The sequence below is a fragment of the Pristiophorus japonicus genome, chromosome 12, assembly GCF_044704955.1.
Source record: "Pristiophorus japonicus isolate sPriJap1 chromosome 12, sPriJap1.hap1, whole genome shotgun sequence".
Classification (NCBI taxonomy): Eukaryota; Metazoa; Chordata; class Chondrichthyes; family Pristiophoridae; genus Pristiophorus; species Pristiophorus japonicus.
The window spans coordinates 68622471-68646390 of record NC_091988.1 but is presented as its reverse complement, the minus strand read 5'-3'; the positions used below and the strand labels follow the sequence as shown (position 1 = coordinate 68646390).

At 52.7% G+C, this 23920-nt stretch overlaps 1 protein-coding gene across 6 annotated transcripts in view; it reads left to right on the top strand.

Moving 5' to 3' along the window:
* The window catches only part of usp19 (ubiquitin specific peptidase 19), a 202142-nt gene that overhangs the window by 30507 nt on the left and 147715 nt on the right, over nucleotides 1-23920 (top strand). The window lies entirely within an intron of this gene.

Here is a 23920-nt window from a genome sequence, read left to right as displayed (position 1 = left end):
ATAATTGAGAGTTGCCTGTATTTGATTTTTGAAACTATCTAACTACGGAGGAGTCAGCCTGTACCTGCTTTCCTCTTCTGCCTGCTGATCGGCTCCAGGCGTTTTAGTCGGCGGGTTGCTCGTTCAGCTGAGCCTCACCACGTTCTGCAGTCAGGCGTGATGCACAAGTAACTGTTTTTGAGCTTGGAAACATCAGGTTGTTGCTGTTTTTGTTGCATTGACAAGTCTCGGTCCCTGGAAGTAGCCCAGATAAACTACTTGGGCACCAGAGTCATTTGGGCCTCCTCCTGATGCAAGCCAACATGAATGGAATGCGCTGCTATACAAGAGCGCCGATCTTCAGCTAATCCTTTTGCACTGTTGCAAAGAACTGATCAGCGATTGGGTTTCACTGTGTGTTTGAGTCCGAGAAGCAACGTGCCTGGCTGCTGGGGGCTTCAAACATGAAGCAGGCTGTTGGGCGGGAGGTTGTCCTGCTCAGTCATAGGAAGGGCATCCCACCTGGCTCACCGCTACCTCTGGCTTGTTTAAAGCAGGCTTCCTTTGAAGGTCCGAGTGCCATGGAGTAACCTGCAAATGTTTACAAAGCATTGTTGCTTCGAGCTAGTGGATGAATGCAGTCTCCTGACATGATCCTCTCCGGCGAGCAGACTATCTCCATCCTCCCCCACTGTGCTGATCACACTGATGCTGAATGAAGAATGTAAGCTTACCTCTCTCTCAAAATGATCTTCCTTTTTTAAATGTAAATACGCTGCACACACTGAACTCCGACCCTGCCTTCCTGTCCATCCCTCATATTGGGTTTGGTGCTGCCAACCTTTCCTTGAGCATCTGGTTGAGCCATTGCTGCTCATAGCCGTGGCTCAGTGGGTAGCATTCTTGCCTCTGAGTCAGAAGGTTGTGAGTTCAAGTTCCACTCCAGAGACTTGAGCACAAAAATCTTAGCTGACAGCCCCAGTGCAGTACTAAGGGAGTGTTGCACTGTCGGAGGTGACTTCTTTCAAATTATAGTTAAACTGAGGCCCCGTCTGCTCTCTCAGATGGATGTAAAATATCCCATGTAACTGATTCGAAGAAGAGCAGGGGAGTTCTCCCCGGTGTCCTGGCCAATATTTATCCCTCAATCAACATAACAAAAACATTATCTGGTCATTATCACATTGTTGTTTGTGGGAGCTTGCTTGAGTGCAAGTTGGCTGCTGCATTTCCTACATTACAACAGTAACTACACTCCAAAAAGTTGGCTGTAAAGCGCATTGGAACATTCTGAAGTCATGAAAGATGCTATATAAATGCAACTCTCTCTCTCTCTCTCTCTCTCTCTCTCTCTCTGTCTCTCTCATTCTCTCTCATTCTCTCTCTCTGTGAGCCCTTTACACCATGTGGGAGTGAGGTGGTGACGTGGTATAAATGTCAAAATATTTTGGAGACATTGTCCCTTTGTGTGTCCTCTATTTTGGAATGTGCTGTTCCAGAAAACAAACACAATGCTGTGCCCAAACCGATCTTTCAGTTGCTTTTTACTGCACCTAATGTTAGGAAGCTCGTGCTTATTTTTCTTCAGCATGTTGGGTGATCTGAGTGAAGAGCATGAATGTGGGACTCAGGCACCGGTTTATACAAGTCCCTTTATAGAAGTCTGTGGAGGGGGGGGATGGTTGTTGACCAGATTTGATGGCTCACAGGGCAGTGATTTCACAGGATCATACAAAGTTACAGCACGGAAGGAAGCCATTTCAGCCCATCGTGTCTGCGCCGGCCGACCAAGAGCTATTCAGCCTAATCCCACTTTCCTGCTCTTGGTCCATAGCCCTGTAGGTTACGGCAATTTAAGTGCACATCCAAGTATTTTTTAAATGTGGTGAGGTTTTCTGCCTCTACCACCCTTTCAGGCAGTTAGTTCCAGACCCCCACTACCCTCTGGATTTGACAAATGTATTTCTGTAGCAGTGGCCGAGAGGTTTCTTGGTTTGCAGTACTTTGAGAACAACAGAATTTAGCAAATAAAACCATTTGTATTTTTATGACAACTCATTTCATACACCGGCATCTCTGAGCACTTCATGTGTTTGGCTTGAGTTTTTAAACAGAGAACTAGCGTTGACTGGGAAATGAAAGCAGTAAATGTTAGAAATACTCAGCATCTCTGTCAGCATCTGAAGAGATGAGATGGATACCATGACAGATTGTGGTGCTATTCAGGGATACGCTTGTGTAGATTAAGTGGGTAGATACATGGTATAAATGAGACGAGGAGAGACTAGAATAAAATTCAAAAACAAAGACGTTAACCATTATCTAGAACCTTGGTTAGACCACACGGAGCTCTGTGAACATTTCTGGTCTCCATATTACAAAAAGAATGAAGAACTTGAGAGAGTACAAAAATGATTTACAAGGATGATACCAGAACTGAGAGGATAAAAGAATCAGGAAAGACTGAACAGGCTGAGGCTCTTTTCTCAACAAAAAAACAGAAGGCTGAGGGGTGACCTGATAGATTATGAAAGGATTTGATAGGGTAGATGTAGAGAAGATGTTTCTACTTGTGGGGGAGACTAAGGGCAATAAACTGTGTTCTCTTTAAGCTGCGCAGCCGTGCAGCGCTCTGGCCCTCCTGCGCAGTCGGCTGTTCAATGGTTAAAAACCATGTCTGCGCGGTATTTTGAATGGGCCGTGCAGCCCTTAAAGAGGCCACGCAGCCCAAAATAATGAATGGGAACATTGGCCATAAATATAAGTTAGTGACGAATAAATCCAATAGGGATTCAGGGAAATCATTTAGATGCATTTAAAAGGAATCTAGATAAGGACATGAGGGAGAAAGGACGAGAAGGTTATGAGTATCGGGTGAGATGAAGTACAGGTGGGAGGAGGTTCGTGTGGAGCATAATCTCCAACATGGACCTCCTCCTGAGGTCCCCACCATCACCATCAGTTTTCAGCCAATTCGATTCATTTCACGTGATATCAAGAAATGGCTGAGCGCACTGGATACAACAAAGGCTATGGGTCCCGACAACATCCCGGCTGTCGTGCTTGTGACTTGGGCTCCAGAACTAGCTGCGCCTCTACCCAAGCTGTTCCAGTACAGCTACAGCAATGGCATCTATCCGACAATGTGGAAAATTGCCCAGGTTTGTCCTGGCCACAAAAAACAGGACAAAGCCAATCCGGCCAATTACCGCCCCATCAGTCTACTCACAATCATCAGCAAAGTGATGGAAGGTGTCGTCAACATCACAATCAAGTGGCACTTGCTCACCATTAACCTGCTCACTGATGCTCAGTTTGGGTTCCGCCAGGACCACTCGGATCCAGACCTCATTACAGCCTTGGTCCAAACATGGACAAAAGAGCTGAATTCCAGAGGTGAGGTGAGAGTGACTGCCCTTGACATCAAGGTAGCATTTGACCGAGTGTGGCATCAATAAGAACGTAAGAAGTAGGCCATACGGCCCCTCGAGCCTGCTCCGCCATTCAATAAGATCATGGCTGATCTGATCATGGACTTAGCTCCACTTCCCCGCCTGCTCCCCATAACCCCTTATCCCCTTATCCCCTTATCGTTTAAGAGACTGTCTATTTCTGTCAAATTTATTCAATGTCCCAGCTTCCACAGCTCTCTGAGGCAGCAAATTCCACGGATTTACAACCCTCAGAGGAAATTTCTCCTCATCTCTGTTTTAAATGGGCAGCTCTTATTCTAAGATTAGGCCTCTAGTTCTAGTCTCCTCCATCAGCAAAACATCCTCTCTGCATCCACCTTGTCAAGCCCCCTCATAATCTTATTCATTTCAACAAGATCACCTCTCATTCTTCTGAATTCCAATGAGTAGAGGCCCAACCTACTCAACCTTTCCTTATAAGTCAACCCCCTCATCCCCGGAATCAACCTAGTGCACCTTCTCTGAACTGCCTCTAAAGCAAGTATATCCTTGCGTAAATATGGAAACCAAAACTGCACACAGTATTCCAGGTGTGGCCTCACCAATACCTTATATAGCTGTAGTAAGACTTCTCTGCTTTTATACTCTATCGCCTTTGCAATAAAGGCCAAAATATCATTGGCCTTCCTGATCACTTGCTGTACCTGCATACTATCTTTTTAAGTGTTTCATGCAGAAGTACCACCAGGTCCCGCTGTACTGCGGCACTTTGCAATCTTTCTCCATTTAAATAATAACTTGCTCTTTGATTTTTTTTACTGCCAAAGTGCATGACCTCACACTTTCCAACATTATACTCCATCTGCCAAATTTTTCTCCACTCACTTAGCCTATGTCCTTTTGCAGATTTTTTGTGTCCTCCTCACACATTGCTTTTCCTCCCATCTTTGTATCGTCAGCAAACTTGGCTACGTTACACTCAGTCCCTTCTTCCAAGTCGTTAATATAGATTGTAAATAGTTGGGGTCCCAGCACTGATCCCTGTGGCACCCCACTAGTTACTGGTTGCCAACCAGAGAATGAACCATTTATCCCTACTCTGTTTTCTGTTCGTTAGCCAATCCTCTATCCATGCTAATATATTACCCCCAACCCCGTGAACTTTTATCTTGTGCAGTAAACTTTTATGTGGCATCTTATCAAATGCCTTCTGGAAGTCCAAATACACCACAACTACTGGTTCCCCTTTATCCACCCTGTTTGTTACATCCTCAAAGAACTCCAGCAAATTTGTCAAACATGACTTCCCCTTCATAAATCCATGCTGACTCTGCCTGACCGAATTTTGCTTTTCCAAATGTCCTGCTACTGCTTCTTTAATAATGGACTCCCAACATTTTCCCAACCACAGATGTTAGGCTAACTGGTCTATAGTTTCCTGCTTTTTGTCTGCCTCCTTTTTTAAATAGGGGCGTTATATTTGCAATTTTCCAATCTGCTGGGACCTCCCCAGAATCCAGGGAATTTTGGTAAATTACAACCAATGCTTCCACAATCCCTGCCGTTACTTTGCAAGCCATCAGGTCCAGGGGATTTATCTGCCTTTAGTCCCATTATCTTACTGGGTACCACCTCCTTAGCGATTGTGATTGTGTTAAGTTCCTCCCCCTGCTATAGCCCCTTGACTATCCACTGTCGGAATATTGAGTGTCCTCTACCGTAAAGGAGCCGTAGTAAAATTTATGTCCATGGGAATCAGGGGGGAAAACTCTCCACTGGCTGGAGTCATACCTAGCACAAAGGAAGGTGGTTGTAGTTGTTGGAGGTCAATCATCTCAGCCCAGGGTCATTACTGCAGGAGTTCCTCAGGGCAGCTGCTTCATCAATGACCTTCCCTCCATCCGAAGATCAGAAGTGGGGATGTTCGCTGATGTTCAGTTCCATTCGCAATTCCTTAGATAATAAGCAGTCCATGCCCGAATGCAGCAAGTCCTGGATGACATTCAGGCTTGGGCTGATAAGTGGCAAGTAACATTCACGCCACAGGTGCCAGGCAATGACCATCTCCAACAAGCGAGAGTCTAACCACCACCCCTTGACATTCAACAGCGTTACCATCGCCGAATCCTCCACCATCACCATCCTGGGGGTCGCCACTGACCAGAAACTTAACTGGACCAGCCACACAAATTCCGTGGCTACAAGAGCAGGTCAAAGGCTGGGTATTCTGCAGCGAGTGTCTCACTTCCTGACTCCCCAGAGCCTTTCCATCATCTACAATGCACAAGTCAGGAGTGTGATGAAATACTCTCCACTTGCCTGGATGAGTGCCGCTCCAATAACACTTGAAGCTTGACACCATCCAGGACAAAGCAGCCCGCTTGATCGGCACATCCACCACCTTCAACATTCACTCCCTCTACTACCGGCACACCGTGGCTGCAGTATGTACCATCTACAAGATGCACTGCAGCAACTCGCCAAGGCATCTCCCAAACCCGCGACCTCTATCACCGAGAAGGGCATGGGCAGCAAGCGCATGGGAACACCAATACCTCCACGTTCCCCTCCAAGTCACACACCATCCTGACTTGGAAATATATCGCCGTTCCTTCATCGTTGCTAACAGCACTGTGGGAGCACCTTCACCACACGGACTGCAGCGGTTCGAGAATGTGGCTCACCACCTTCTTGAGGGCAATTAGGGATGGGCAATAAATGCCGGTCTTGCCAGCGACGCCCACATCCCAGGAACGAGTTTTTAAAAAAAAATTTGGGCCTAATGGCCTGTTTCTAAGCTGTACATTTTAACTCGTCTCTTTACACAGTCACTGACTCTCCTGCTAATTTGCAGCTTTTTCTGATCTTTTATGATTTCAAGTATCTGCAGCTTTTTCGGATTGCTTGTAAGTATTGATGTGAATAGGTTGTTATAATTAACTTGTTGATGTTTAATGTTGTACCAGTCCTGCTGCTGGTAGAGATTCCTATCGGTGTTGCCGTCTGTTCCACACCTGAAACCAGAAACTAGTAATACCAGTCCATGTTGACTTCTGGTTTCCAAGTACGATACAGAAACATTGCAGGTTGCTAAGATATCGCATTAGAACAAACAGGATAGGATAGACGCAAAAAAAAGATTCCCACTTGTGGGGGAGTCCAAAACTAGGGGTCATAAATATGAGTCACTAATAAATCCAACAGGGAATTCAGGAGAAAATTCTTTACCCAGAGAGTGGTGAGAATGTGGAACTCGCTACCACAGGGAGTGGTTGAGGTGAATGGCAGAGATGCATTTAAGGGGAAGCTGGATAAACACACGAGGGAGAAAGGAATAAAAGGATAGGGTCAAATGAATTGAAACATACAAGATTCTGAGGGGTATTGATGGTAGATGCTGAGAGGATGTTTTCCCCCCTGGCTGGAGAGCCTAGAACTAGGGAGCACAGTCTCAGGATAAGGGGTCGACCTTTTAAGTCTGAGATGAGGAATATTTTCACTGGGAGGGTTGTGAACGTTTGGAATTCTCTGCCCCAGAGAGCTGTGGAAGCTGAGACATTGGGCTGGATTTTAGGCTTTTCTGTTTTCGGGGCGAAAACTAAGGTGGGATGGGAAGTTACCGGCCGGGAATAGTTTGCGCTTTGGTAAGGAAGTTTCAGCACCTGGGCCCTGTGTCGGGGCGCAGTGTGAAGGGAGGCGTCTTACACTTTTCCTGGAGCAAGTATGGCAAACTCGCAATCTAAAGTGCCGAGCTGTGAGCACTCAGACACCTGGGGGGGGGGGGGGGGGGGGAAACCCTTTATTTAAAAAAAACACAAACATTCCCAAAACATTGCCCACATCACCACAACACAAACCGCTAAAAAAATTAAAAGAACAAACACTCGCACTTACCTTTGGAGTACTCTACGTTCCTCACCGATGCATTGCACACCCGGCACAGCTCTTCCTGCCGGTGCTGGTCGGCGCAGCCGCAAAACGAGACAGGAGGATTGCAACGGGGCGCAGAAGATCTGAACGGCGCCTTTCACACCACTCCAGGGCGAAACCCGGAGTGCAAAGGACTGGAAAATCTAGCCACTGAGTTTATTCAAGGCTGAGATCGATAGATTTTTGGACTCTAGGTACATCGAGGGCTATGGGGATCGGGCAGGAAAGTGGAGTTGAGGTCGATCAGCCATGATCTTGGAATGGTGGAGCAGGCTTGAGGGGCCACATGACCTACTCTTGCTCCTAATTCTTATGCTCTTAAATAGTCTGAGGCTAAAATGGTGAGGATTGATTAGTAAGATGGTAAAAATTTAAAATACTTAAGCCCAATATAATGCAGCTTTGAGTTGATGAGTGAGAAAGGGTTGGGTTTACTGTGTAGACTTTATATAATTAAAAAAACTTCTATTGTGTGACAGTCTCTGGTTACATGGTGATTACAGGCTGAAGATTCTTAACCGGTTGCTACTCTTGTCATGGTTTCTTTATTCATTCTCAGGGTGTGGGCGTCGCTGGTAAGGCCAGCATTTATTGCCCATCCTAGTTGCCCCTTGAAGGTGGTGGTGAGCCGCCACCTTGAACCGTTGCAGTCTGTGTGGTGAAGGTACTCACACAGTGCTGTTAGGGAGGGAGTTCCAGAATTTTGACCCAGTGGCGATGAAGAAATGGCCAATGCATTTCAAAATCAGAATGATGTGAGAGAATTGGAGCGGAACTTGAAGGTGATGGTGTTCCCATGCACCTGCTGCCCTCGTCCATCTAAATAATTGAGGTCGCGGGTTTGGGAGGTGCTGTCGAAAAAGCCTTGGCGAGTTGCTGCAGCATATCTTGTAAATGGTACACACTGCAAGCCATGGTGCACCGATGGTGGAGGGAGTGGATATGTGTGGTGGATGGGGTGCCAATCAAGCGGGCTGCTTTGTCCTGGACGATGTCGAGTGTTGTTGGAGCTGCACTCATCCAGGCATGTGGAGAGTATTCCATCACACTCCAGACTTGTGCCTTGTCGATGGTGGAAAGGCTTTGGGGAGTCAGGAGGTGAGTCACTCACTGCAGAATACCCAGCCTCAGACCTGCTCTTTTAGCCACAGTTTTTATGAGGCTGGTCCAGTTAAGTTTCTGGTCAATGTTGAGCCCTATGGTGTTGGTGGGGGGTTCAGCAGTGGTAATGTCGTTGAATGCCAATTGGAGGTGGCTAGACTTTCCCTTGTTGGAGACAGTCATTGCCTGGCACTTGTGTGGCGCGAATGTTACTTGCCACTTATCAGCCCAAGCCTGGATGTCGTTCAGGTTTTGCTGCATGCGGGCATGGACTGCTCCATTATCTGAGGAGTTGCGAGTGGAACTGAACACTGCAATCAACAGCGAAACATCCCCACTTCTGACCTCACGATGGAGGGAAGGTCAGCTTTTAAATAGTAACTGGAGCACGGTGCTTTTAATTATTAGTTTGCCAGCTTTCAGAGAAATCTTTCTTGTAAGTAATCGCAATCTGAAAACCCCCAGCTTGGAGGAAATTAAGCAGAGCCTTTCGCCCCGAATTTCTGACAACGTGCCCGTGTGTTGTGAATCGTTTGGCTGAAAAGGCTAATTGTTATAATTTACCCCAATATCACGCTAACTCCAATTATCTGCCAATTAATAATTTGATTTTGAGCAGCAGTATCTAAATGTCCATCACACTCGTGTAATGGGCTAATTGGGATTTTGCTCTGCACAAATTGGATGCCGTGTTTCCTACATTACAGACTACTCTTCAAAAGCACTTAATTGGCTATAAAGTGCTCTGGGACATCCTGAGATCATGAAAGCAAAATAGGATAGGAGGAGGCCGTTCAATCTCTTGAGCCTGTTCCGCCATTTCATGAGATTATGGCTGATCTGCATCTTAACTCCATCCCACCCTCCTTGTCCCTTAGCATACCCTTAGCCAGCATAAATCTTTCGATCTCAGATTTAAAATTATTAATTGAGCTAGCATCCACTGCTTTTTGTTGGAGAGATTTCAACATTTATACCATCCTTTTTATGAAGAAGTGTTTCTTAACCTTTCCTGGCCTGGCTCTGATTTTAAGGTTATGTCCCCTTGTCCTAGACTTCTCCCAGCAGAGGAAAAAGTTTCTCTGTCTACCGTATCAATTCATTTCAAAATCTTAACCTTAATCAAATCATCCCATAAGCGTGTCAACCGAGGCTCAGTGGGTAGTGCACTCTCATCCTCTGAGTCAGAAGGTTATGGGTTCAAGTCCCACTCCAGAGAATGGAGCACAAAAATCTAGACTAACGTTCCAGTGCAGTGCTGATGGAGCGCCGCACTGTCGGAGGGGCAGTGCTGATGGAGCGCCGCACTGTCGGAGGGGGCAGTGCTGAGGGAGCGCCGCACTGTCGGAGGGGCAGTGCTGAGGGAGCGCCGCATTGTCGGAGGGGCAGTGCTGAGGGAGTGCCGCACTGTCGGAGGGGCAGTGCTGAGGGAGCGGCGCACTGTCGGAGGGGCAGTGCTGAGGGAGCGGCGCACTGTCGGAGGGGCAGTGCTGAGGGAGCGGCGCACTGTCGGAGGGGCAGTGCTGAGGGAGCGGCGCACTGTCGGAGGGGCGCACTGTCGGAGGGGCGGTGCTGAGGGAGCGCTGCACTGTCGGAGGGGCAGTACTGAGGGAGTGCTGTCGGAGGTGCCATCAGATGAGATGTTAAACCGAGGCCCCGTCTGCGCTCTCGGGTGGCACTGTTTTGAACAAGGAGTGAACATAAGAAATAGGGGCAGGAGTAGGGCATTTGGCCCCTCGAGCCTGTTTGTTATTTAATAAGATCATGGTTGATCTGATCATGGATTCAGCTCCACTTATCTGCCCGCTCGCCATAACCCTTTATTCCCTTATCGCTCATAAATCTGTCTACCTCCGCCTTAAATATATTCAATGACCCCACAGCTCTCTGGGGCAGAGAATTCAACAGATTTACAACCCTCTAAGAAGAAATTACTCCTCATCTCAGTTTTAAATGGACGACCCCTTATTCTGAGACTATGCCTCCTAATTTTAGTTTCCCTATGAGTGGAAATATCCTCATTGAATCCACCTTGTCGAGCCCCCGCATTATCTTATATGTTTCGATAAGATCACCTCTCAATCTGCTGAACTCCAATGAGTATAGGTCCAACCTACTCAACCTAGCTTCATAAGTCAACTCCTTCATCTCCGGAATCAACCTAGTGAACCTCTCAACAGCCTCCAATGCAAGCATATCTTTAAATACGGAGACCAAAACTGTATGCAGTACTCCAGATGTGGCCTCACCAATACCCTGTACAGTTGCAGCAGGACTTCTCTGCTTTTATACTCTATCCCCCTTGCAATAAAGGCCAACATCCCATTTGCTGTCCTGATTGCTTGCTGTACCTGCATACTAACTTTTTGTGTTTCATGCTCAAGGACCCCCAGGTCTCTGCACTTGGCAATTTTTGTCCATTTAAATTATAACTTGCTTTTTTATTTTTTCTGCCAAAGTGGATAACCTCCCATTTTCCCACATTATACTCATCTGCCAAATTTTTGTACACTCACTCTATCCCTTTGAAGATTTTGTGTCCTCCTCACAATTTGTTTTCCTACCCATCTTTGTATCATCAGCAAACTTGGCTACATTACACTCGGTCCCTTCATCCTAGTCATTAATATAGATTGTAAATAGTGGGGTCCCAGCACTGATCCCTGCGGCACCCCACTAGTTACTGTTTGCCAACTGGAAAATGACCCATTTATTTTGACTCACTGTTTTCTGTTTTCGTTAGCCAATCCTCTATCCATGCTAATATATTACCTCCAACCCCGTGAGCTCTTATCTTGTGCAGTAACCTTTTATGTGGCACCTTATCGATTGCCTTCTGGAAATCCACTGGTTCACCCTTATCCATCCTGCTCGTTACATCCTCAAAGAACTCTAGCAAATTTGTCAAACATGATTTCCCTTTCATAAAACCATGCTGACTCTTCTTGATTGAATCATGCTTTTCCAAATGTCCTGCTACTGCTTCCTTAATAATGGACTCCAGCATTTTCTCAATGATGCATGTTAGGCTAACTGGTCTGTAGTTTCTTGCTTTCTGTCTGCCTCCTTTTTAAATAGGGGCATTACATTTGCGGTTTTCCAATCCGCTGGGACTTCCCCAGAATCCAGGGAACTTTGGTAGATTACAATCACTGCATCCACTTTCTCTGCAGCCACTTCTTTTATGACCCTAGGATGTAAGCCATCAGGTCCAGTGGACTTGTCTGCCTTTAGTCCCATTATTTTACCGAGTATTATGACTTTAGTGATTGTATTAAGTTCCTCTCTCCCTATAGCCCCTTGATTATCCACCATTGGGATATTTTTCAAGTCTTCTACCTTGAAGACTGATACAAAATATTTGTTCAGAGTCTCTGCCATTTCCCTGTTCCCCATTATTAATTCCCCAGTCTCATCCTCTAACCACTCTTTAGCCACTACAGGTAATGTAGAAACCCTTACTATCTGCTTTTCATGCTAGTTTGCTTTCATAATCTATCTTCCCTCTCTTTATTATTTGTTTAGTCGTTCTTTGCTGGCTTTTAAAAGTTTCCCAATTCTCTGGGCTCCCACTAGTCTTGGCCACTCAGTATGCCCTTGTTTTCAATTTGATACCATCCCTTATTTCCTTAGTTAGCCACGGATGGTTATCCCTTCTCTTACAGTCTTTCCTTCTCATTGGAATATATTTTTGTTGAGAGTTATGAAATATCTCCTTAAATGTCTGCCACTCCTCATCAACAGTCCCACACTTTAATCTATTTTCCTAGTCCACTTGAGCCAACTCTGCCTTCATACCTTTGTAGTCTCGGTTTAAGCATTGAAGCACTGACCACACTCGATCAGCATCGCTGGCAGGCCACATAGTTCACATGCCAGACATGAGACTCCCTAAACAAATGCTTTATGCGGAGCTCCTTCACGGCAAATGAGCCAAAGGTGGGCATTGGAAGCCTCCCTGGTAAAGTGCGACATCACCACTGACACCTGGGAATCCCTGGCCGAAGACCGTTCTAGGTGGAGAAAGTGCATCCGGGAGGGCGTTAAGCTCTTCGAATATCAATGCTGAGAGCGTGAAGAGGTCAAGCACAGGCAGCGGAAGGAGCCTGCGATAAACCAGTCCCATACACCCCTTCCCTCGACGAATGTCTGTCCCACCTGTGACAGTGTCTGTGGCTGTTCAGCCATCAAAGAACTCACTTCAGGAGTGGAAGCAAGTCTTCCTTGTTTCCGAGGGACTGACTATGATGATGATTTGAGATCCAACTTTCTCATCCTCCAACTGAATTTGAAATTCAACCATGTTATGGTCACTCATTCCAAGAGGATCCTTTACTAGGAGATCGTTTATTAATCTTGTCTCATTACACAGTATCGTTTATCTAAGATAGCCTGCTCCCTGATTGGTTCTGCACGTACTGTTCAAGGAAACTAACCCGATACACTCTATGAACTCTTCCTCGAGGCTCCCCTGGCCAATTTGCTTTGTCCAATCAATATGAAGGTTAAAATCGCCTAAGGTGATTGCCGTTTCTTTTTTATAAGCCTCCATTATTTCTTGATTATACTCCGTCCAATAGTGTAGTTACTGTTGGGGGCCTATAGACTACGCCCACCAGTGACTTTTCCCCCTTATTATTCCTTGTCTCCACCCAAACTGATTCAACATCTTGATCTTCTGAGCCAATATCGTTTCTCAATAACGCACTGATCTCATCCTTTATTAACAGAGCTACCCCACCTCCTTTTCATTTCTGTCTGTCCGAATTGTCAAATACCCCTGAATATTTACTTCCCAGCCTTGGTCACCTTGCAACCACGTCTCTGTAATGGCTATCAGATCATATCCATTTGTGCCATCAACTCATCTATTTTGTTACGAATGCTGCGTGCATTCAGATAAAGAGCTTTTAAATTCGTTTTTTTTACCATTTTTTTCTGCTTTGACCCCACTTTCTGATACATTTTTATGTTTATACATTCTGTCCCTTCCTGTCACACTATGGTTTTCATTTCCCCAGTACTACCCTGCTCTATTGTCTTCTCCTTATTCTTTGACTTTTTAAATTTCCGCTCACCTGAACCCTAGCGAGACTAGCTGAAGTGCTCTTGCAGAGATTCGGCACGGGTTCGACAGGCCGAATGGCCTCCAATTGTGCTGCAACCATTCTATGATTAGCGGAGTTATCCTTGGTGTCCTGGCCAATATATATCCCTCAAATTAACATCAAAATCATTATCACATTGCTGTTTGTGGGAGCTTGCTGTGCGCAAATTGCCATTACAATAGTGAGTACACTTCAAAAGTGCTTCATTGTCTGTAAAGTGCTTTTGGATGCCCTGAGGTTGTAAAAGGGGTTATATAAATGTAAGTATTCTATAGTCTAGTGAATACATGCCGTGTTTATGTAAACTCTCCTCATAATCTAACCCTTGGAGCCTTGGCAACATTCTGGAGAATCTGCGTTGCACTCCTTCCAGGGCCAGTTTCTCCTTTCTAAAGTGTGGTGCCCAGAACTGCATGCAGTGCTCCAGTTGTATTTATTTAAATGCTACTTTGTTCTTGGTTCCTCCCAATGCCTCCAGCACAGTTAGCGTCGCAGTGAGTCTGCACGATTACAGGCCCAAGAGATTCAGTGCTTCATTGTAGACGGTGTGCTTCTGTCTGGGTGGGGCAATGTTGGCCTGCAGTTGTTTTTTTAAAAAAAGGAAACACACTTCTCTTCACAAAGGAACTGGAGATTGATTCTGCTTTCTTCACCGAGCTGTTATTAATGTGTGTCAGCTGTGGCTCATTTGGTCGCACTCTTGTCTCCGAATTAGAAGAAATCCAGAGACTTGAGCGCAAAATCTAGGCTGATACTCCAGTGCGTTACTGGGGGAGTGCTGCACTGTCTGAGGTGTCGTCTTTCGGATGAAACATTAAACTGAGGCCCCGACTGCCCTCAGATGGCTGTAAAAGATCTCTCGGCCACTATTTTGAAGAAGAGCAGGGGACTTCTCCCAAGTGTCTTGGGCTAATATTTATGCCTCATCCAACATCACTAAAAACAGATGATCTGGTCATTATCACATTGCTGTTTGTGGGAGCTTGCTGTGTACAAATTGACTGCTTCGTTTCCTATTTTACAACAGTGACCACACTCCAACAGTACTTCATTGGCTGTAAAAACGCTTTTGGTCATCTTGAGGTCACGAAAGGCCCTCTATAAATGCAAGTCTTTTTCTAAAACTGTGTGCATATTTCGTGCTGTTTAAAGCAAGGATTGCTTTTATATTCCGTGAGCGCTGTGTTGGTGCTGGCAGCAAACTTGCCCAATTCTGTAATGGAGCCAGTTCTTGAGAATTTCTTATCTAAATTTGGATTTGCGAAAACATTTGACTTGGATCCAGGGAAATTGCTACTTTGTTTGTTTCACAGATAGAGCTGTGGCCTGATGAACTTTAACAGTCAAATGGTGCCGAGTTGATTTCACATTGTCCTCCCTTATCTTCTTATCCTGATCTTTATGGAACTCACTGAGCTGAATTATTTAACTGCGCACCTCCTCTTTAACAAAACATTTAAAAATACCTAACTCCTGAAACTAACTAGTATTGGCCTTGTTGCTATTTTCTGGGGGACTGACTATTTGTAATGCACTTTTTCTGTCCTTCTGCGCATGTGTCCTCTCGAGACTCTGCCCCCGATGTCTCCCGCCCGGAACCGCAAGTGGGGCCCTGCAATCAGTCCGACCGCATTGCTCCACGGGTTGTTCGCCCAGGCCTGCTGCTCCTGGGCGGGTCTGCTCCTCTGACTGACCACCAACTGGGCCTCCGGCAAGCTGCCGAACCTCCGATCAGGCCCCGAGCCTCCTGTTGGGGGAGCGCGGTGGGGGGAGAGAGTCTGAGGGAGGGGGGGAGACGGGAAAAGAAGACGAAGAAGAAGAAGGAGGAGAAGAAGAGCGCCTGGGGGTGGGATGGTGGGGGGCAGAGAAGAGGGGGGGAGGGGTGGGGGGTGGAGAAGAGGAGGGGTGGGGGGGGGGAGAAGAGGAGGGGTGGGGGGAGAGAAGAGGGGGGGAGGGGGAGGGGTGGGGGGAGAGAAGAGGGGGGAGAGGGGAGGGGTGGGGGGAGAGAAGAGGGGGGAGAGGGGAGGGGTGGGGGGAGAAAAGAGGGGGGAGAGGGGAGGGGTGGGGGGAGAGAAGAGGGGGGAGAGGGGAGGGGTGGGGGGAGAGAAGAGGGGGGAGAGGGGAGGGGTGGGGGGAGAGAAGAGGGGGGAGAGGGGAGGGGTGGAGAGAAGGAGGGGGGAGAGGGGGGGGGGGGGGGGGGGGGGGGGAAGAAGGGAGAGGGGAGGGGTGGGGGGGAGAGAAGAGGGGGGAGAGGGGAGGGGTGGGGGGAGAGAAGAGGGGGGAGAGGGGAGGGGTGGGGGGAGAGAAGAGGGGGGAGAGGGGAGGGGTGGGGGGAGAGAAGAGGGGGGAGAGGGGAGGGGTGGGGGGAGAGAAGAGGGGGGAGAGGGGAGGGGTGGGGGGAGAGAAGAGGGGGAGAGGGGAGGGGTGGGGGGAGAGAAGAGGGGGGAGAGGGGAGGGGTGGGGGGAGAGAGGTGGGGAGAGAAGAGGGGGGAGAGGGGAGGGGTGGGGGGAGAGAAGAGGGGGGAGAGGGGAGGGGTGGGGGGAGAGAAGAGGGGGGAGAGGGGAGGGGTGGGGGGAGAGAAGAGGGGGGAGAGGGGAGGGTGGGGGGAGAGAAGAGGGGGGAGAGAAGAGGGGGGAGAGGGGAGGGGTGGGGGGAGGGGGAGAGGGGAGGGGTGGGGGGAGGGGGGAGAGGGGAGGGGTGGGGGGAGGGGGGAGAGGGAGGGGGGGAGGGGTGGGGGGAGGGAGAGAAGAGGGGGGAGAGGGGAGGGGTGGGGGGAGAGGGGAGGGAAGTGGGTAGTGGGGGGAGGGAAGAGGGGGAGGGGGGGGGGGGAGGGGGGAGAGGTGGGGAGAGGGGAGGGGTGGGGGAGGGGTGGGGGGAGAGGGGAGGGGGGAGAGGGGAGGGGTGGGGGGAGAGAAGAGGGGGAGAGGGGAGGGGGTGGGGGGAGAGAAGAGGGGGGAGAGGGGAGGGAGGGGTGGGGGGAGGGGGGAGAGAAGAGGGGGGAGAGGGGAGGGGTGGGGGGAGAGGGGAGGGAAGAGGGGGGAGGGAAGAGGGGGGAGAGGTGGGGAGAGGGGAGGGGTGGGGGAGGGGTGGGGGGAGAGGGGAGGGGTGGGGGGGAGGGGAGGGGTGGGGGAAGAGGGGGGAGGGGAGGGGGAGAGGGGAGGGGTGGGGGGAGGGGGGAGGGGAGGGGTGGGGGGAGAAGAGGGGGGAGAGGGGAGGGGTGGGGGGAGAGAAGAGGGGGGAGAGGGGAGGGGTGGGGGGAGAGAAGAGGGGAGAGGGGGGAGAGGGGAGGGGTGGGGGGGGAGGGGAGGGGGAGAGGGGTGGGGGGAGAGGGGTGGGGGGAGAGGGGTGGGGGGAGAGAAGAGGGGGGAGGGGAGAGGAGAGGGGTGGGGGGAGGGGGAAGGGGTGGGGGGAGAGAAGAGGGGGGAGAGGGAAGGGGAGGGGGGGGAGGGAGGGGGGAGGGGAGGGGTGGGGGGAGAGAAGGGGGGAGGAGTGGGGGGAGAGAAGAGGGGGGTGAGGGGAGGGGTGGGGGGAGAGGGGAGGGGGGGAGGGGAGGGGTGGGGGGAGAGAAGAGGGGGGGAGGGGAGGGGTGGGGGGAAGAGAAGGGGGGAGGAATGGGGGGAGAGAAGAGGGGGAGAGGGGAGGGGTGGGGGGGAGAGAAGAGGGGGCAGAGGGGAGGGGTGGGGGGAGAGAAGGGGAGGGGTGGGGGGAGAGAAGAGAGGGGAGGGGGGAGAGAAGAGGGGGCAGAGGGGAGGGGTGGGGGGAGAGAAGAGGGGGCAGAGGGAGGGGTGGGGGGGAGAGAAGAGGGGGCAGAGGGGAGGGGTGGGGGGAGAGAAGAGGGGGCGGAGGGGTGGGGGGAGAGAAGAGGGGGGGAGAGGGGAGGGGTGGGGGGAGAGAAGAGGGGAGGGGTGGGGGAAGAGGGGAGGGGTGGGGGGAGAGGGGAGGGGTGGGGGGAGAGAAGGGAGGGGAGAGGGGAGGGGTGAGGGGAGGGGTGGGGGGAGAGGGGAGGGGTGGGGGGAGAGAAGAGGGGAGGGGTGGGGGGAGGGGTGGGGGGAGAGAAGAGGGGTGGGGGGAGAGGAGAGGGGAGGGGTGGGGGGAGAGAAGAGGGGGGAGAGGGGAGGGGTGGGGGGAGAGGGGAGGGGTGGGGGGAGAGAAGAGGGGGGAGAGGGGAGGAGAAGAGGGGGGAGAGGGGAGGGGTGGGGGGAGAGGGGAGGGGGGAGAGAAGAGGGGAGGGGTGGGGGGAGAGAAGAGGGGAGGGGTGGGGGGAGAGAAGAGGGGGGAGAGAAGATGGGAGAGAGGGGAGGGTTGGGGGGAGAGAAGAAGGGGAGAGGGGAGGGGTGGGGGGAGAGAAGAGGGGGGAGAGGGGAGGGGTGGGGGGAGAGAAGAGGGGGGAGAGGGGAGGGGTGGGGGGAGAGAAGAGGGGGGAGAGGGGAGGGGTGGGGGGAGAGAAGAGGGGGGAGAGGGGAGGGGTGGGGGGAGAGAAGAGGGGGGAGAGGGGAGGGGTGGGGGGAGAGAAGAGGGGGGAGAGGGGAGGGGTGGGGGGAGAGAAGAGGGGGGAGAGGGGAGGGGTGGGGGGAGAGAAGAGGGGGGAGAGGGGAGGGGTGGGGGGAGAGAAGAGGGGGGAGAGGGGAGGGGTGGGGGGAGAGAAGAGGGGGGAGAGGGGAGGGGTGGGGGGAGAGAAGAGGGGGGAGAGGGGAGGGGTGGGGGGGAGAGAAGAGGGGGGAGAGGGGAGGGGTGGGGGGAGAGAAGAGGGGGGAGAGGGGAGGGGTGGGGGGAGAGAAGAGGGGGGAGAGGGGAGGGGTGGGGGGAGAGAAGAGGGGTAGAGGGGAGGGGTGGGGGGAGAGAAGAGGGGGTAGAGGGGAGGGGTGGGGGGAGAGAAGAGGGGGGAGAGGGGAGGGGTGGGGGGAGAGGGGAGGGGTGGGGGGAGAGAAGAGGGGGGAGGGGTGGGGGGAGAGAAGAGGGGGTGGGGGGAGAGAAGAGGGGGTGGGGGGAGAGGGGAGAGGGGAGGGGTGGGGGGAGAGAAGAGGGGGGAGGGGTGGGGGGAGAGAAGAGGGGGGAGAGGGGAGGGGTGGGGGGAGAGAAGAGGGGGGAGAGGGGAGGGGTGTGGGGAGAGAAGAGGGGGTAGAGGGGAGTGGTGGGGGGAGAGAAGAGGGGGTAGAGGGGAGGGGTGGGGGGAGAGAAGAGGGGGTAGAGGGGAGGGGTGGGGGGAGAGAAGAGGGGGTAGAGGGGAGGGGTGGGGGGAGAGAAGAGGGGGGAGAGGGGAGGGGTGGGGGGAGAGAAGAGGGGGGAGAGGGGAGGGGTGGGGGGAGAGAAGAGGGGGAGAGGGGAGGGGTGGGGGGAGAGAAGAGGGGGGAGAGAAGAGGGGGGGAGGGGTGGGGGGAGAGGGGAGGGGTGGGGGGAGGGGTGGGGGGAGAGGGGAGGGTGGGGGGAGAGAAGAGGGGGGAGAGAAGAGGGGGGGAGGGGTGGGGGGAGAGAAGAGGGGGTGGGGGGAGAGGGGAGAGAAGAGGGGGGAGAGAAGAGGGGGGAGAGAAGAGGGGGTGGGGGGAGAGGGGGTGGGGGGAGAGGGGAGGGGTGGGGGGAGAGAAGAGGGGGGAGAGGTGAGGGGTGGGGGGAGAGAAGAGGGGGGGAGGGGTGGGGGGAGAGAAGAGGGGGGGGAGGGGTGGGGGGAGAGAAGAGGGGGGGGAGGGGTGGGGGGAGAGAAGAGGGGGAGAGGGGAGGGGTGTGGGGAGAGAAGAGGGGGGAGAGGGGAGGGGTGGGGGGAGAGAAGAGGGGGGAGAGGGGAGGGGTGGGGGGAGAGAAGAGGGGGGAGAGGGGAGGGGTGGGGGGAGAGAAGAGGGGGGAGAGGGGAGGGGTGGGGGGAGAGAAGAGGGGTGGGGGGAGAGAAGAGGGGGTGGGGGGAGAGGGGAGGGGTGGGGGGAGAGAAGAGGGGGTGGGGGGAGAGGGGGAGGGGTGGGGGGAGAGAAGAGGGGGGAGAGGGGAGGGGTGGGGGGAGAGAAGAGGGGGGAGAGGGGAGGGGTGGGGGGAGAGAAGAGGGGGGAGAGGGGAGGGGTGGGGGGAGAGAAGAGGGGGGAGAGGGGAGGGGTGGGGGGAGAGAAGAGGGGGGAGAGAAGAGGGGGGAGAGAAGAGGGGGGGAGGGGTGGGGGGAGAGAAGAGGGGGTGGGGGGAGAGGGGAGGGGTGGGGGGAGAGAAGAGGGGGGAGAGAAGAGGGGGGGAGGGGTGGGGGGAGAGAAGAGGGGGTGGGGGGAGAGGGAGGGGTGGGGGGAGAGAAGAGGGGGGAGAGGTGAGGGGTGGGGGGAGAGAAGAGGGGGGGGGAGGGGAGGGGTGTGGGGAGAGAAGAGGGGGGAGAGGGGAGGGGTGGGGGGAGAGAAGAGGGGGGAGAGGGGAGGGGTGTGGGGAGAGAAGCGGGGGAGAGGGGAGGGGTGGGGGGAGAGGGGAGGGAGCTGGGGTGGGAGAAGAGGGAGCTGGGGGTGGGAGAAGAGGGAGCTGGGGGTGGGAGAAGAGGGAGCTGGGGTTGGGGGGGGTGGAGAAGAGGGAGCTGGGGGTGGGAGAAGAGGGAGCTGGGGGTGGGAGAAGAGGGAGTTGGGGGTGGCGGGTGGGAGAAGAGGGAGCTGGGGTTGGAAGAAGAGAGAGTTGGGGGTGGGGGGGGGAGAAGAGGGAGCTGGGGGTGGGGGGGGGAGAAAAGGGAGCTGGGGGTGGGGGGGGAGAAGAGGAAGCTGGGGGTAGGGGGGGGAGAAGAGGGAGCTGGGGGTGGGGGGAGAGCGGGAAGAAGAGGGAGCTGGGGGTTGGGGGGGGGGGGGAGAAGAGGGAGCTGGGGGTGGGGGGGAGGGAGAAGAGGGAGCTGGGCATGGGGTGAGGGAGACTTGGGGGGTGGGGGGGGGGCGGGTAGGAGAGGAGAGGAGACGGAGCTGGGAGGGGGCGGGGAGGAGAGGGAGCTGGGGGGGGGGGGGGGGGGAGTGTGGGGTGGAGAGGAGAGGGAGTGGGCGGGGGGGGGGGGGAGTGCGGTGGTGGGGGGTGGGGGGAGCCTGGGGGGGTGGGGAGCAGTGGGGGGGGGGGGGAAGAGGGAGCCTGGGGGGGCGCGGGAAGAGGGAGAGAGCGCCTGGGGGAGAGGCCTGTGGGCGGGGGTGTAGGAGAGGAGAGGAGAGAGAAGGAAGAGAAAGAGAGAGCGCCTTGGGGACGAGAGAAAGTGAGATCCTGGGGGGGAGAGAGCTGGGGGGAGGGTGGGGGAAGAGAGAGAGAGACTGGTGGGAGAGGGCAGAGAGAGAGAGACTGGTGGGAGAGGGCAGAGAGAGAGAGACTGGTGGGAGAGGGCAGAGAGAGAGAGACTGGTGGGAGAGGGCAGAGAGAGAGAGACTGGTGGGAGAGGGCAGAGAGAGAGAGACTGGTGGGAGAGGGCAGAGAGAGAGAGACTGGTGGGAGAGGGCAGAGAGAGAGAGACTGGTGGGAGAGGGCAGAGAGAGAGAGACTGGTGGGAGAGGGCAGAGAGAGAGACTGGTGGGAGAGGGCAGAGAGAGAGAGACTGGTGGGAGAGGGCAGAGAGAGAGAGACTGGTGGGAGAGGGCAGAGAGAGAGAGACTGGTGGGAGAGGGCAGAGAGAGAGAGACTGGTGGGAGAGGGCAGAGAGAGAGAGACTGGTGGGAGAGGGCAGAGAGAGAGAGACTGGTGGGAGAGGGCAGAGAGAGAGAGACTGGTGGGAGAGGGCAGAGAGAGAGAGACTGGTGGGAGAGGGCAGAGAGAGAGAGACTGGTGGGAGAGGGCAGAGAGAGAGAGACTGGTGGGAGAGGGCAGAGAGAGAGAGACTGGTGGGAGAGGGCAGAGAGAGAGAGAGACTGGTGAGAGAGGGCAGAGAGAGAGAGACTGGTGGGAGAGGGCAGAGAGAGAGAGACTGGTGGGAGAGGGCAGAGAGAGAGAGACTGGTTTGGGGGGGGCAGAGAGAGAGAGAGCGTGCACAAATGGGGGGGGGCGCAGAGAGAGAGCATGCTTGGGGGGGGCAGAGAGAGCGCACGTGGGTGGGGGCAGAGAGAGAGCGAGCGCGTGAGGGATGGGAGAAAGAGAGAGCTTGGGGTGGGGGAGGGGAGAGAGCGAGTATGGGGTAGGGAGGGGGATGAGAGCTTGGAGGGGGATGAGAGCTTGTGCGCTGGGGGCAGGGGGTGAAGAAAAAGAGAGAGAGAGCGCGCATGTGCTGGTGCAGGGGGTGGGAGGAAAAAGAGAGAGCGAGCGAGCCGGGGTTGGGGAGTGGGGGGGGGGGGGGGTGGAAGATCTGAGGGGAGAGAGGCTCTTTCAACCCCCTTTACACCCACACCTGATTTCACGGAAAGCTCGGTGCATGTGTTACAAGGGACATCGTTGGAGTGGATGAAATCCAGAAGTCACGACACTCACTAGTCACTTCATGCCCATTAAACCTGTTAACAATCCGTACATCTATGGGGGGGTAAGGTCATGCACTTGCCCTGGTGTCAGGGACTTCGGCTGTGTTGGGGGGGGTCACCACTAGCGCTTGAGTAAGGGACTTTGGTTAGAACTTGGTGACTTTCGGGGAGATCTATCCTCTGTCGCTTCTGAAATCAAAATGGATTGAGTTCAAATGATCAAAGTTAGTCAGAACTTGGGCTGAGTGGTTCCAATTGCAAACTTCAGTGTGTGGCTTACCTTCCAAGGGGAGACCAATCACAGACAAGGTGGCCATTTTTTAGCAGTACAAATAGACGCATACATTTTCTGGAGGTCAGCCATTTACTGAATTCTTTTGCAAACCCTTTTTTTTAGATCGGAGCCCAGTAAAATGTTCTTGGGCCGAAACAAGCCTGTCCCTTTACTAATAGATCAACCCTGCCCCTTCTCTCTTTGAAAACTTATCCAATTGCTGCATGAATGCATTTATCCTCCCCATTCTGTCATTTTCAGATCTCTGTTCCCTTTGAGTGACAAACTTGCTCTCAACTTCTGGCTAAGGATCAGACTTTGTTCATCATTTTTACTAGTGCGGCAGTCTTTCTCAGCAGAACAAGTATCCGATGAACTGAAACCTACGTCCTTGTGTGTGCCGGGATAGGATAGTGTGTCATGACACGAACAGTTAACCGTTAACTACAACTTGGGTCGCCTACTATCTTCTGCTTTCTACTCTGAAAGGCAGGAAATGACTCATTGTTAGGCCGAAATGCTGATGCTAAAAGTAATGGCCTAATTTATTTATAGGCAAGACGTTACACAAAAGTAGAAAGAAACGGCATTGCTAATACAAAAACAGAAAATGCTGGAAATATCCAAAAGGTCAGATGGCATCTGTGGAGCGAGATAAAGACTTTGATTTATATAGTGCCTTTCACAACCACCGGACGTCTCAAAGCGCTTTGCAGCTAATGAAGTACTTTTGAAGTGTAGTCACTGTTGTAATGTAGGAAACACAGTAGCCAATTTGTGCACAGCAAGCTCCCACAAACAACATTGTGTTAATGACCAGATAATCAGTTTTTTTTGTTATGTTGATTGAGGGATAAATATTAGCCCCTGGACACCGGAGATAACTCCCCTGCGCTTCAAAATACTGCCACGGGATCTTTTACATTCACCTCAGTTTAAAGTCACATCCGAAAGATGGCACCTCAAACATTGCAGCGCTCCCTCAGCATTGCAGTGCCAGCTTAGATTTTTTGTGCCACAAGTTCCTGGAGTGGGACTTGAACCCACAACCTTCTGACTCAGAGGTGAGAGTGCTGCCCACTGAGCCGCAGCTAACAGAGAAAAAAAACAGAGTTCACGTTTCAGGCCAATGACCTTCCTTCAACACTGCAGCCGCAAACTAGTAGCACAATACTTGCCTTACAAAATCCATAATGAGACCATTCAACATCATTGTAGTGCTTTATACTAGTCTTTGACTTGGCCTTTGAAGAATTTTCACACGAGATGATGCATAGGGAGGCCTCTTAGCCTCACGTGGTATAGGCAGTGCTAAGCACAGAACTAAAAAAGACCGGAGGGGCATTGGGTGATCTTTCTGGTCCATTCCGTGTTTGCTGTGACACCTGCTGACCACTGAAAACCACATCATGTCCACTTTTTAATGCTTTTAAACCACGTGGCTATATTAATTTTAGAAAAAGCCTCCTTGATGGCGTAGCTATTTAAGATGTAGTGAACTCATCTATAAACCTGCATACATCTAACTCTTGATAGCAAAGCCAGTCTTTGTCGCACTGGTATGGTTCCAGCCTCGGAGTCAGAAGGTCCTGGGTTTGAAGCCCGCTCCAGACAGTCCCAGCGAGGGGAGACTGGAGCTCCAGCTTGGAATTCCAGGTTGACGTTGAATGTGGGATACTTGCGTTCCACTACATCGCAGTATTCTACAGGGGAAGAGCACGAAGATATGCAACCAGCCACAATGCCAA